This window comes from Bidens hawaiensis, unplaced genomic scaffold (genome assembly GCF_021521415.1).
Source record: "Bidens hawaiensis isolate Kalapana, Puna unplaced genomic scaffold, B.hawaiensis_p1.1 tig00030762_1, whole genome shotgun sequence".
Classification (NCBI taxonomy): Eukaryota; Viridiplantae; Streptophyta; class Magnoliopsida; order Asterales; family Asteraceae; genus Bidens; species Bidens hawaiensis.
Window position 1 is genome coordinate 224,893 of NW_027495131.1, and position 13,142 is coordinate 238,034.

Sequence of the window (13,142 nt, forward strand, 5' to 3'; positions counted from 1 at the left end):
TCTACCATCTCTTTGTTATGTAACTGTTTCAAACTTTTATAGTTTAGATGACCATATCTGCGATGCCATGTTAGAGCTTCTGCATCGTGTGCTGGCTTGGTGCTTTCAATTACAGTGAGCTGGTTCATAGCATTTACCACAAACATATTATTAGTAGCAACAACAATCTCCATAACAGTACTCCCAGTAGCCTTATTCCTCACAGTGCACTTACCATCATCAAAGAGAAGTGAGTAACCCTTTCGCATAAGTTGCCCCATACTCAATAAGTTGTACTCCAACTTGGGTGCATAGTAGACATTCTCAAGCTTGTTGTACATATTATGGCCAACATGCATCTTGACGGTCCCCTTGCCTTCAACATATAGCCTTTTTCGGTCACCGAGTTTCACACCAACCTTGAAGCTTGCATCCAACATCATGAAGCTCGATCGTAACCCGTCATGTGGTTCGAACATCCTGAATCGATGATCCATAGGTGTGCCTTGTTTCTAGATTGCTCAACTACAGTCATTAAGGCTAATTGATCGCGTGGTTCTTCTTCATGGAGAGTAAACAATAGGTGTGGTCTTTCTTCATCTTGCACTTCTGGGTTTTCATCATTTTCGGCTATGTTGACTTGTGGTTCTTCTGTATTGTACCAGCAATCCTTTTTAAAGTGACCATATTTCTTACACACATGATAGAGAGGTACTTTACTCCGGTCTAAAGTGTCACGACTGCTGCCAGTTCCTCGTCTACATGGAGTTCCATGACCCCGACCTCGACCATGAATGGCTTTGGCCTAATCATGGGCAACATGGAGAGCCTGGGAGTTTAGTTTTTTTTGGTGTAGCATCAGTAGTGATCCGACCGTTGAGTCTTTCCTACCGGGACTCATAAGTTTTACCGGAGAGACCTCGGCTAAGTCATACACCACTTCGATGGAAGGTATGACATAGTCATATTTTGTGGAAAGGCTTCACAATAATTTTTCAACGACTTTCTGATCTGTGAGCTCTTCACCGTACGGTCTCTAGCGACCTACGTTATCCATAACGCGAGAAAAATAGTCACCCACAACCTCATCATTATCCATTGCGAGATTCTAGAAATCTCGCCAGAGCCCTTGAAGTTTCACCAACTGAACTTGTGAATCTCCCTGAAACTCGACCCCCAACGTATCCCAGGTATCATTGGCCGATTCTAATGCAACAATTCTGGAAAAAAGATGATCATGGACTCCTTGTTGAATGATTTACATAGCCATGGCATCTCTTTTCTTAGTTTCTCTACGATCAGGAGTGGCATCAGTGATGGCCATGACACCAAGATAGACCACGTCCCATAATTCACGAGACTTGAGAATGGTCTTCATCCTGATGCTCCAATGTTCGTAGCCATCCCCTTTTGAGAATGGTCTTCATCGAAACAACAGACGGAGGGGTTGGGAGGGAACATTTATCAGCCATGATAGAGAAGGTTTTTTTTTTAATGGAAGTAACATGATCGATCAAGAGCCGGTGCTGGCTCTGATACCAAATCTGTTGGAATATCAAGGATTGAAAACAAGAGCATTTGAGAACTCAAGGAATTTTGATTACTTTGAATTGATCGTACAATGAAAATGTTCACCCATTAACATATAAATAGTAAAAGAAAGCCATAAAAAACTCAACAACCTACTAACTACTTGGGTATTGGGGACACCACTTGATCATTATTTCTTAACTACCATGATAGATAATAAAGGAAAACATGCAATCACGTGGGTGATATGGACTTATTAAAAAAACAGCTTCATGCACCTTGAGTTCAAACATGTGACAACTGAGTCAAATTTCTTCAGCATATAGGGCCTTTTTTATAACTGTCAATTATATATATATATATATATATATATATATATATATAAAGAATAGTTCATGCGAGAAGCCGATCTCAATCAATGATTATCTCCCAGTTGTTCAAAGCATTAATTCCCCTAGTTACTCATAAATTATTCTCCACATTAATTCTTGTAGAAAGTTACAAATTTTAAAAAAGGTAAATTGACTTTTAAATAAAACATCCTCTAGAATAGATTTAATAAAATATCATTGAGAGAAATGTTTTTTACATTCATGGTTTCATAAGATTTATGTGAATTATCTTTTATCTACATATGAAAAAAATATCTATGTAGGTGAATTGTAATTATCTGATCACGTACACGAATAACATAATAATATACAGATAGCTCATATTCAATTATACAAATTGCTAATTATTTTTATTTTTTATCAAAATGTAACTTGTATTTACAAACACAATATTTTCACCAACACTAATTTTGTTTCTTTTGTTTTCACCAACACATAACTAATATTTACCTACAAATAGCTCGTATTCACCTACACAGATTGCTAGTTCATTTTATTTTCACCTCCATATAAATAATATTCACATCGTATTGTCCACACATAAAAGATAGATTATAGAATAATTACAATTAAAAAAAATGATGTGTTCCTATATTGCAAATATTTTACAAGTTTAGGTTAATACAATTGATTGTGTAGGTTAACATTGTGATCTGTGTAGGTAAATACAAATTGGTAGGCTATAACATGAAGTAAATTTGTATATGTAGGTTAATATTGTGATTTTTGTAGGTTACCATGAACTGGTTATGTGCATGTATATTAATATTGTGATCTGTGTAGGTTATAATATGAACTAGTTTTTATACGTGTACGTTAATATTATGGTTTGTTAAAATAAAACCACTATATGCATCATATTAACTAATATGATGCATATGAAGGGTCCGTATAAGGATGAGATGCATCATATTGCCTCTTATATGAAACCAAATATATATAAAATTGATATTTGTTAATAAAAACCTATATTTATCATATTGTCCAATATGATGCGTATCAAGAGCCCATATAATGTTGATGTGCATCATATTGTCTTCTCATACAATCCCAAAATTCATATAAAGTTGATTTTAAAAAATTCATATATGTGTCATATTGACCAATATGATGCATATCGGGTCTCCATCATGTGCACCAAAATAGGGATGCATCATTTTTCCAATTCACACAGCTCCAAAGTTCAAATAAAGTTGATATTTAGTAAAGAGGGGGGGGGGGGTTCTATATGCATCTTATTGAGCAATATGATGCATATCAAGGTCCATATAAGGATCAAATGCATCATATTGCATCTTCCCTATAGGCACCCAAACACACATTACTACATCCATTGCACCATGGGACATTACTACATCTATTGCACCACGGGACTTTAGTCGCTAGTTATGCACGACTAGTGATGTATTTTTCTTAAACTGTCTACTCTACCGGAGGTCGTGCATCTTCTCGATGTGTTTGGTACAATACTTCACGAGCGGGGTGTATGGCGGGGTGTACGTTACCATTATCGCCCGTTCTTTGGGTCTCTTTATGTAGGGGGCTCAAAGTTGTCGTCGCAGATCAAGGTGAAGAGGTTTGATCGAAAATCGGTGGTGAGCATGCTTTGTACGTTAATGTTCAGTGGCCCCCTAGATTTAAGTTCCCGTGCCATTGCTGGCGGTGATCTTGGTTAATCACAAAGTACTTCTGGGTGCAGGCAGGGCTCATGCTAACATTTCGATTGATCATGATATACACCACCACCGCAGCCTCACCCACACCCGCATCTGTAGTTGCCTCAGTACCCTTAACACGTTAATGTGTTGTGTGGTGGTATGAAAAGTTGTCGCTCATGTGTTTGTTTTAAAAGAAAAGGAAGAAAACTACATATGGGTCTTGGAGATGATCAAGTATATGTTGGAACTTGGAAGAGTGTATGGATCCGCATGTCATTATAACATACATGGACCTAATACTCACGAACGTGTGTGATAAAGTTATCCTGAACGCGTACAATTATCTTTGCAGATTCCACATAGAACAAAACATTCTAAGGAGCAACAAGAAGCGCTTTCCTGAAAAGGAGTGGGTAAATTAATATTTGTTAATGGATAAATATGAGGCTGATATGTAGCACCCTCTTCTTTTTAATGAAATTGGTATTAAAAAAAACTATATATGGTTCGTATTGGCCAATATGATGCATATCAAGTCTCCATATAAGGATCATATGCATTATATAGCCTATTCCATATCGTTAAAATAAATTAGATATTTAAAATTGAAATTAAAATAAAAAACTGTATGGATCATATTGGGCAATATGATTGTAGGTTCCCTGGACGGATCGCACGAGATATCGCGGTCTACTCAGGTGCGGAATCCCTGCGTAGATCGTTACGAGTATAGAACACAAACACACGAATAACCGAAACACGTTATATATTAATAACCGGACACACGTGATGTAAATATCACTGTTATAGAACACACGTTCAACTATACGAACAACTGATTCACTGATTAACCAACACAAATGAAGCCGTAACCTAGGACTTAAATACACGACAACTTCGCTCGTTCAACAAGTTCGCCTAGGCGAACTTGTGAACAACTTCGCTTATAACAAAAACATAAATAACATTACAGACTCGATTACAGACACTAGACTATGAACTACTGACATTCATGCACCAACAGACTCCCCCTTGGCAGTAGCTTCATATCTTGATCTTAAAGCTCTTGTCTTGTAATCCTGTATCTTCACGCATGCACTCCTTCTCTAACACATACCGTGACTACTCGCTGATATTTCCTTGCTTCATCCTTCCAAGCAGGAATATAGAATATATTCTTTTCATTCAACACTTGCAAATCAGCTTTCGATAAGTTAACAAGATGCATCAGATCATACACCCTCAGCACTTCTTGTTCGTCTTCGTCTTCCATCACGGCTTCAGCAGTCTGGCAATCAACATACCACCATTTTAGATTCTTCAACACATCTTGAGGCATAGTCTTCATTGGAACCTTCTTGATGCATCGGATCGGTTTGTACTTCATCACCATCCATGGCTTGCCATCTGCTCTCATTCCCCTTTCTGTATCCTCCACGAGCTTTCCCTTCTGTGGCTTTAATAATTCAAACTTCTTCTCTTTTATGCTTTCTTTCCACACGATCTTCCCAATCACTCTTGCCATGTTGTCGTCACTTCTATTTATCAGGCCCAACCTAGCCAAATCTTTCACCTCACATTCCGGCAACGTATTAAGAGATCTCAAGGTTCTTTTGAAGTATTGAATACCATCATAACGCTTCACCACAAACAACTTTATCTGTTCATCATATATCCAACAGATAATTCCCTTCTTCGACTCAGCATAGCCTTTGATGTTATAACTCTTCTTGAACATGGCTGGAACAGCAGGCTTCTTGGTCTTAATAAACCAATGAGCACAGCCTTCCTTCCACCTAGGCTGCTCCTCCCACTCAGTCTCATCCATCTCAGTACCCATGTCGGCTTTCTCAACATCTGGGATCTCGTGTTCAACATCTTCTTCTACTATCTCCCCCTCTTCTATCCAATCTTCAATCACAATCTGTGCGCCAATCTTCTCAATCTCCTCACACGGCAGCACATCATCATCAAACACATCATCCTCTAGCATATCATCATCTAACTCTCTCAACGCATCAATCACATCATCTTCATCATCAACCATCACCACCTCATCACCACCAACTGCACCTGCAGACTCCCCCTGAGCTGTGGAAGTCCCAAGAGCTTGAGAAGTTCTTGGCAACTCACCACCTGCACCTTTCGGTGCATTGGGATCATCGTCTCTGTCGTTTCTCTTCTTCGTCCTTAACTCGTCGCCTCTGCAGCCTGTCTCCCCCTGAGATGCCAAGAACGCATTCATAGCATCTATAATTCTCCCATGCTCAACCAGGAGGGACGACTGTAGTTGATTTTCTGCTACAAGGCACTGAATAGCCTGGGTCTGGATAAAGTTGATCCTTGATTGCTCTGCCACGACCCGCTCAAGTGCAGCTATTCTCTCCGAGTCTGAGATGGTTGCATCGAAATCAAATCTCATATTAGATGTATCTGGAGTATACTCAGCAGGGATTTCGAATGCAACTGGGACTTCAGAAGCAGTTGTGGACGTAACCGCAGGTGGTATCGTGACCGACAACCCTGCAGTTGCGACGACAGTCGACTCTACAAATTGTGCCACCACCTCTGAAGGAATAAGCGTTGGAGGTGGTAACGACACAATCTCCGGAGTCGTCATCGGTAGTGTAGTGGATGGGATGCCAACAGCTGATGTAGCCACCACAGGAACTTCTGCGGCGCTTGTACCCTGTACAGAAGTAGGAACAATTGACATACCTGACAGTGCGGATGGAGCAAAACGTATGACTCGTGAAGTCTCTCCAGCTCCCATACCAGCACCTGTCCTCTCCCGTCGTGAACGTCTGATCAATTTTTGTATATCCTCTTCTTCTTCTTCAGACTCAGTATCATCAACTGTCCTCTTCCTCTTCCCCAACGTCCTCTCACGAGTCACCAACATTCTCCTCGCCTCATTCATAACATCGTCAAGATCGGAGTCAGCCACTGTCGTAGCTGCTCTAGTCACAATCACTTCCCTCACCTGTGCAGCAGAGACCCGCACTTCTTCATGTGGATCAAAACGATCCATGTCGAAGAAACCTTGGCCGCCAAATGCAGCATCAAGGTCAACATCCTCCTCAGCCGATACAACAGGCACAGTAGGTACATCTCGAGTTGCTCCTGCCTGTTGTGGTTGAGGGTCTCTGAACTCGTCCCCCCGAGCTGGCACATACCCCGGGTTTATTAAGAACCCAAAGAGTGGAGTATGCCTTGGACGAAGTTCAGGCTTGCTCCTCGCACTGGATGTGCGACATTGAGCAAAGATACGTTTGCTCACACTCTCCACGTATCTTATCGGGCGTCGTTGAGGCAAATTCGGAGCCACATGGTTCAAGATCATCTGGATGAATCTTGGATACATTATGAACCGCTCACGAGCTATGGCCCTCCTTTGCCTGTCAATCTCATAAAAGACCATCTGACTAAAACTATAACGTTTGTTATAAGTCAGAGCAGTCATTGCTGACTGCATGGTCGCACCCATACCATCAGTGCCCGCCTTCCTCCCAGACATGCATACTATCATAACGTGCATGAGGAAGCGCCACTGATCGAGCAGGAACCCCTTCCGTCTCTGGGTATCGCCCAATGGACCAGAATAGCCCATTCGTAGAAACGCACTATCACGAAACAGAGCCACAAAGTCAGTCGGGTCGTCCCGAGTCTCCTCTCCAAAGCGTAACGCCACCCGAATTTGTTCAGATGAGAACTGAACTTGTTGGTTGTTGACGGTTGCTCGCATAACCGGGGGCTCAACACGACAATCGTACTCCACCGTCTGCCAGAAATCCTCGATATTTGGTAAGGATATTGGCAGAGTCGTCGTGATCGCGTGAAATATCCTCGAGCGAATGAGGAAAGAAATGATCTCACGGTAGTCCTCAACGCCGCTCGCTTCCGGGTCTAAGGTAATGTACATATTGTGACCCGGGAAAAATTGTCGCTGGTTATCACCGTCATCGCCTCCAGCACCTCCAGCACCGGCAACAGCAGCCATATCTGCAACAAACGAACCAAGTTAGATAAATATTAAGACGTAACACAAGTTCGCTTGTTACCATGAGCGAAGTTGTGATAAAAACTGTATAGGCGAAGTTAAAGTTGGGGCGAAGTTGGGAACAACTTCGCTTCATCTTTAAGTTCGTCTAATAACTGTTAAGTTAAAAGGATCCAGGCGAAGTTAAAGTTGGGGCGAAGTTGGGAACAACTTCACTTCATTTTTAAGTTCGCCTCACCACAACATCGCCTCAGGCGAATTTAAGCTTCAGGCGAAGTTACGGATAACTTCGCCTCAGGCGAATTTAAGCTTCAGGCGAAGTTACGGATAACTTCGCCTAAACCTTAACTTCGCCTGAATCTGAAACGGCGACAGTAAGATTGATTCAAACATGAAGATTTGAGGTTCTCTGGGTATTTTGACGATTTAGGACTATTAAACTCAAGCTTTTAAGGATAGGTTGACGATCAGTTTATACATGACCACGTGAAAGTAAGTTTCGAACTCGGGTTTAAAGATCGGTTGTTCGAGGTTTTTAACCGGTTGTCGAAACAACCTTAGATTAACATCAATGAACATATACTACAACGTAATAACCTAACCAACCTTTAAATCGGTTTGAGATCGACGAAATAAACAAGTATGGATCTGAAAATATAAGTTCGCTGTGTGATACGGAAGATATAAGTTCGCTGAATAATGAACAATTTGACTTTAAAACTCCTTTATATAGGGGCGCAGTTATACAGGCGAAGTTACGGATAACTTCGCCTAGGCGAAGTTATCCACAACTTCGCCTGTTCAACAACATCGCCTATATATTTACAAAATTTAACCTTATAATTTTAACATTTTTCCAATTAAGTTATAAAACTTTCCTTTAAGAACTAAACGACACGATCAAGTCCAAGTAACCTGTTTAAAAAATACAACTACAGAAAAAGAAAACTTTAAACAATTTAAGTATAAGGGATCAAATTTCAGTCTCGATAGGGACTGTCAAGTTTTAGAAAATATCCGAACAGGAATCATACTAAGTATGCGACTGTCACATAGATCCGTGTTTAGCTGTATTATGACATAAAGAGACAGGTTGTAAGCATGTAAATAACTTAAGATGGTTTTCATCGTTTCTGTGATACGAGTTAGGTTCAATTATGCCTCAAAATTTAAGTGGGCAACAACTCAGAAATATTGATGCCTCCTATCTATCCTCGAAGCGTATTTGGCTTTCCCCAAGTCACCCCGAATTGACCTCGACCCATAGTGTCTGATTTTGTAAGTACTCTTCATCCGGTTCCCGTTCTCCTTCTTACTCTATGATTGAGAAGTCTTGACATTTCAGCTCTAGAATGTTTCAATACTCACAAATTTATTAGTATATATATATATATATATATTTTTATTATTTTATTTTTATTTTTATTTTTTTTATTTATTTTAACTCACAAATTTACATAGACTTCAGAGTAGTAAATAACTGCAAGTCCCGAATCTGGATCACTGCAGTTTCTTGAAACGTTATCTTCACGGTAATCAGACCACACATGGGCTCGTGTATGACTGGGTAATCGCTTTTCTGCCTATCACTCGGAAAGATAAAAATGAAGACAAACAAAACTCTTAAGGAGTTTCCACGTAAAATCAAGTAAATTTAGTTTGTATCACGTCTACTTTTACGCACCATAACAAGTTACTATGACATACAATGACTGTCCTAAAGCCTTTTAAGCCTAATAACTTCACTAGTTAAGCACACAAAGTTAGTATATCTATCATTTTCCAAAGTTAGATCAATTTTCCGTTTAACATAGCAAACGTACTTCTTACGAAGTAGTAGACTTGAAAAATAATTTCATTTCCCAATTTTTTTTCAAAATTTTAACATTAATCGCCCCGACCAAAACAAAGTCTTCAGGTAAACGGCTATCCCGAAGATCCAATGGATCAGCTGGACCGACCACATACTAGTATGTGTCCTTCTAACTAAATATGATCGACTAATTTTAAGCGAAAGAAAGAAAAACTCATCATAAACCACCCCGGTCACAATCAGTAATCTGGTTAATGGCTATCCTCAAAATCTACAAGTAGAAAATGAGGACCAAAACATATCCGAAGACAAGTCCTTCAAACTGATGTAACCGACATATTTTTAAGCGATTAGTGACGTTTTTTTTTTTTTTTTTTTTTTTTTTAAACACAAGAAAAGCATGGTTACTCGGGATTGATCATCCCATTAAGCTCGATAAGGTTTTGAAATCTTGTTTTATCAAACGCTTTAGTATAAAGATCAGCGAAATTATCAAGCGTATCCACCTTTTCAAGCACTATCAGTTTCTTCTCAGCACAATCCCGTATAAAATGATGACGTATGTCAATATGTTTAGTTTTACTATGTTTCACGGGATTGTTAGTTACTGAGATAGCAGCTGTGTTATCAATGCAAATAGGAGTAAGTAAGAAATTCAGACCATAGTCGCGCAACTGTTGTTGAATCCAAAGAACCTGAGAGCAGCAGTTGGATGCTGCCATGTATTCTGCCTCACAGGTTGAAATTGCGACTGAAGTCTGTTTCTTGCATTGCCACGACACCAATCTGCCACCAAGAAACTGACATCCTCCTGTTGTTGACTTCCGACTCTGATTGCACTCACCATAATCAGAATCTGTGTAGGCGACTAGCTCCAAGTCTCCTCCTCTCGGGTACCACAACCCCAGCTTCGGTTTGCCCTTGAGATACCGCAAGATCCTCTTCACACCTTTCATGTGAGATTCCTTTGGGTTTGCCTGAAAACGAGCACAAAGACAAACAGCAAACATTATATCAGGCCTAGAAGCAGTTAAGTACATTAAAGAGCCTATAATAGCCCGATACTGAGTTGGGTCCACATCTGCATCACCGTCTGACTCAGCACCCAATTTGTGATTGACGCAGATTGGAGTGTCGAATGGAGTGCTGTCCTCCATCTTGAATCGTTTGGGCACATCATGGACATACTTGGTCTGGTGAATGAACATCCCATCCTTCTTTTGATCAACCTGCAATCCTAAAAAGAAAGTTAGTTCACCCATAGCACTCATTTCAAACCTTTTCTTCATGACGGCCTCAAAATCTTGACACATGGAGACTTTTGATGCGGCAAAAATAATGTCATCCACGTAGACTTGCACTAGCAGGAAGTCGCTTCCTTGTTTCTTCACAAACAGTGTGCTATCAATCTGACCTCTTTCAAACCCATTTTCAAGCAAGTAGTCTGATAAAGTTGAGTACCAGGCACGAGGTGCCTGATGTAATCCATACAATGCCTTGCTTAACTTGTACACATGGTCTGGAAAATCTGGGTCAGGAAAGCCCGGAGGTTGCTCAACATACACAACCTCATCAACTTTTCCATTCAAAAAAGCACTCTTCACGTCCAACTGAAATACCTTCATCTTTTTATATGCAGCAAACGCCAAAAACAATCTTATGGCTTCCAACCTTGCGACAGGAGCGAACACTTCATTATAATCAATCCCCTCTTGTTGATTGAATCCTTTCACAACTAGCCTCGCCTTGTTTCTTATGATAATCCCTTTCTCATCTCTCTTGCACTTAAACACCCATTTTGTGCCAATCGCATGCACATGCTTTGGTTTTTCAACCAAATCCCAAACCTCCATTTTCTTGAACTGAGCCAACTCTTCTTGCATGGCTTCGACCCACGAGCTGTCCTTTAAAGCCATTTGATAATTTTTCGGCTCAATCTGGCTGATAAAGCAGGTGTACAAGCATTCGTTGATTATCCCTGTCTCCTTGATGCTTGTGTAAACACAGGTGTGCTCATCCAAGCTACGTCTTGTTTGTACACCGGAGGACACATCACCAATCACATTCTCCAAAGGGTGATATTTATGAATTCTCATGGTCGGAACAGAACCGACATGCAAATTGTCTTCCAAGTTAGAAGAGAGCTCGTCAATGGTTGTTTCATGCTGAGAGTGAAATGGATTGAAAAATTCTTCTTCAGTCGAGGCAGCAGGGGTATCGATAGAATTTGATGAGGAAGGTTGACATTTATCAATCAGCTGTCTTTGCAATAGATTTTCTTCCTCATCAAGGATCATCTTCGTAGCAACTCTCTCTTCTTCTTCAGAAATATCTAAATCCGGTATGTTAAAAGACTTAAAAAGTTTAACATAGTCGAAAAACTCCGCAGGTCCGTTGCTTGGTTTTGGCGGTTGATAACTTGTGATATCTGTGTTACACACCACCTCAATCTTGCTTGTCGATGTATTGAAGACACGTCTGTTGGGAGTCCCAACAACATAACCGACTAAGATTCCTTCATCGGCTATTTCACCAAATTTAGAATTTGTCTTCAAAATCGAACAAGGGGACCCAAATGGTTCTAGACCACTCAAGTTGGGCTTTCTCCCATGCATAAGCTCATAACACGTCTTAGCCAGTCTTTTAACAGTTAAGACTCTATTCAGAACATAACAGCTGTAGCAACAGCTTCAGCCCAAAACACCACAGGAAGCTTCGAATCCGCCAGCATAGTTCTGGCTCCTTCAATTAACGTTCGGTTCTTCCTTTCAGCCACTCCATTCTGTTGCGGTGTATACGGAGCGCTGTATTGGTGTTCAATCCCTCTCTGAAGACAGAAGATCTCCATCTCAAAATTCTTGAACTCTGTTCCATTGTCACTTCTGATGAACTTAACCCTTTTATCCATAACGTTCTCAACTTTGGTAATCAAATTCTTCACCATCTGAGCCGTTTCATCTTTTGATTTCAGGAAATATACCCACGAGTATCGTGAGTAGTCATCAGTGATCACCAAGCAGTATGAAGTACCTCCTAGACTTTTTGCATACACGGGACTGAAGAGATCCATGTGAAGCAATTCTAGAGTACTGGCAATTGAATTTACTTTCTTGGTGAGATGGGATTTCTTGTGCTGCTTTCCTTTCTTGCATGCTATACATTTATCTTCAAAATTGAAATTTTTCAAGGGAACGCCCAGCACAAGCCCATTCTTGACAATGTGGTTCATCTTCCGAAGATGAATGTGTCCCATTCTCCTATGCCACAATTCGGACTCTGTTTCACTCGCTTTTGTCAAAAGGCATGATTCTGCCGTGGCCATTTCAGTTGATCTCATATCCATTATGTACGTATTCCTATCACGAGGAGCCTTCATCAAAATCCACTCCTCTGGTATCTGAAAACCCGGTTTCAGCACGATCGCCTCGTTCTTCGTAAAATGAACGGTGTACTCCTTATCACAAATCTGCGACACACTCAGCAGATTGTGCTTCAATTCTTCTACAAAGTTGACATTCTCCAACGTCATCTTTCCGTTCGACACCGTTCCCTTTCCAGTAAAATTGCCTCCACTTTCTCCGGCAAAACTTACTCTCCCTCCTTGAACAGGTTTCAAATCGTGTAACAAGTATTTGTTACCCGTCATGTGCCGGGAACAGCCGCTATCCACAACCCAAAGATTATTGGCAGCCCTGTTCAACTGTTCCTGCACAATAAAGCAAAAGATTAGAATTTAGGGACCCAAGACCAATTGGTCTTGGATCTATACA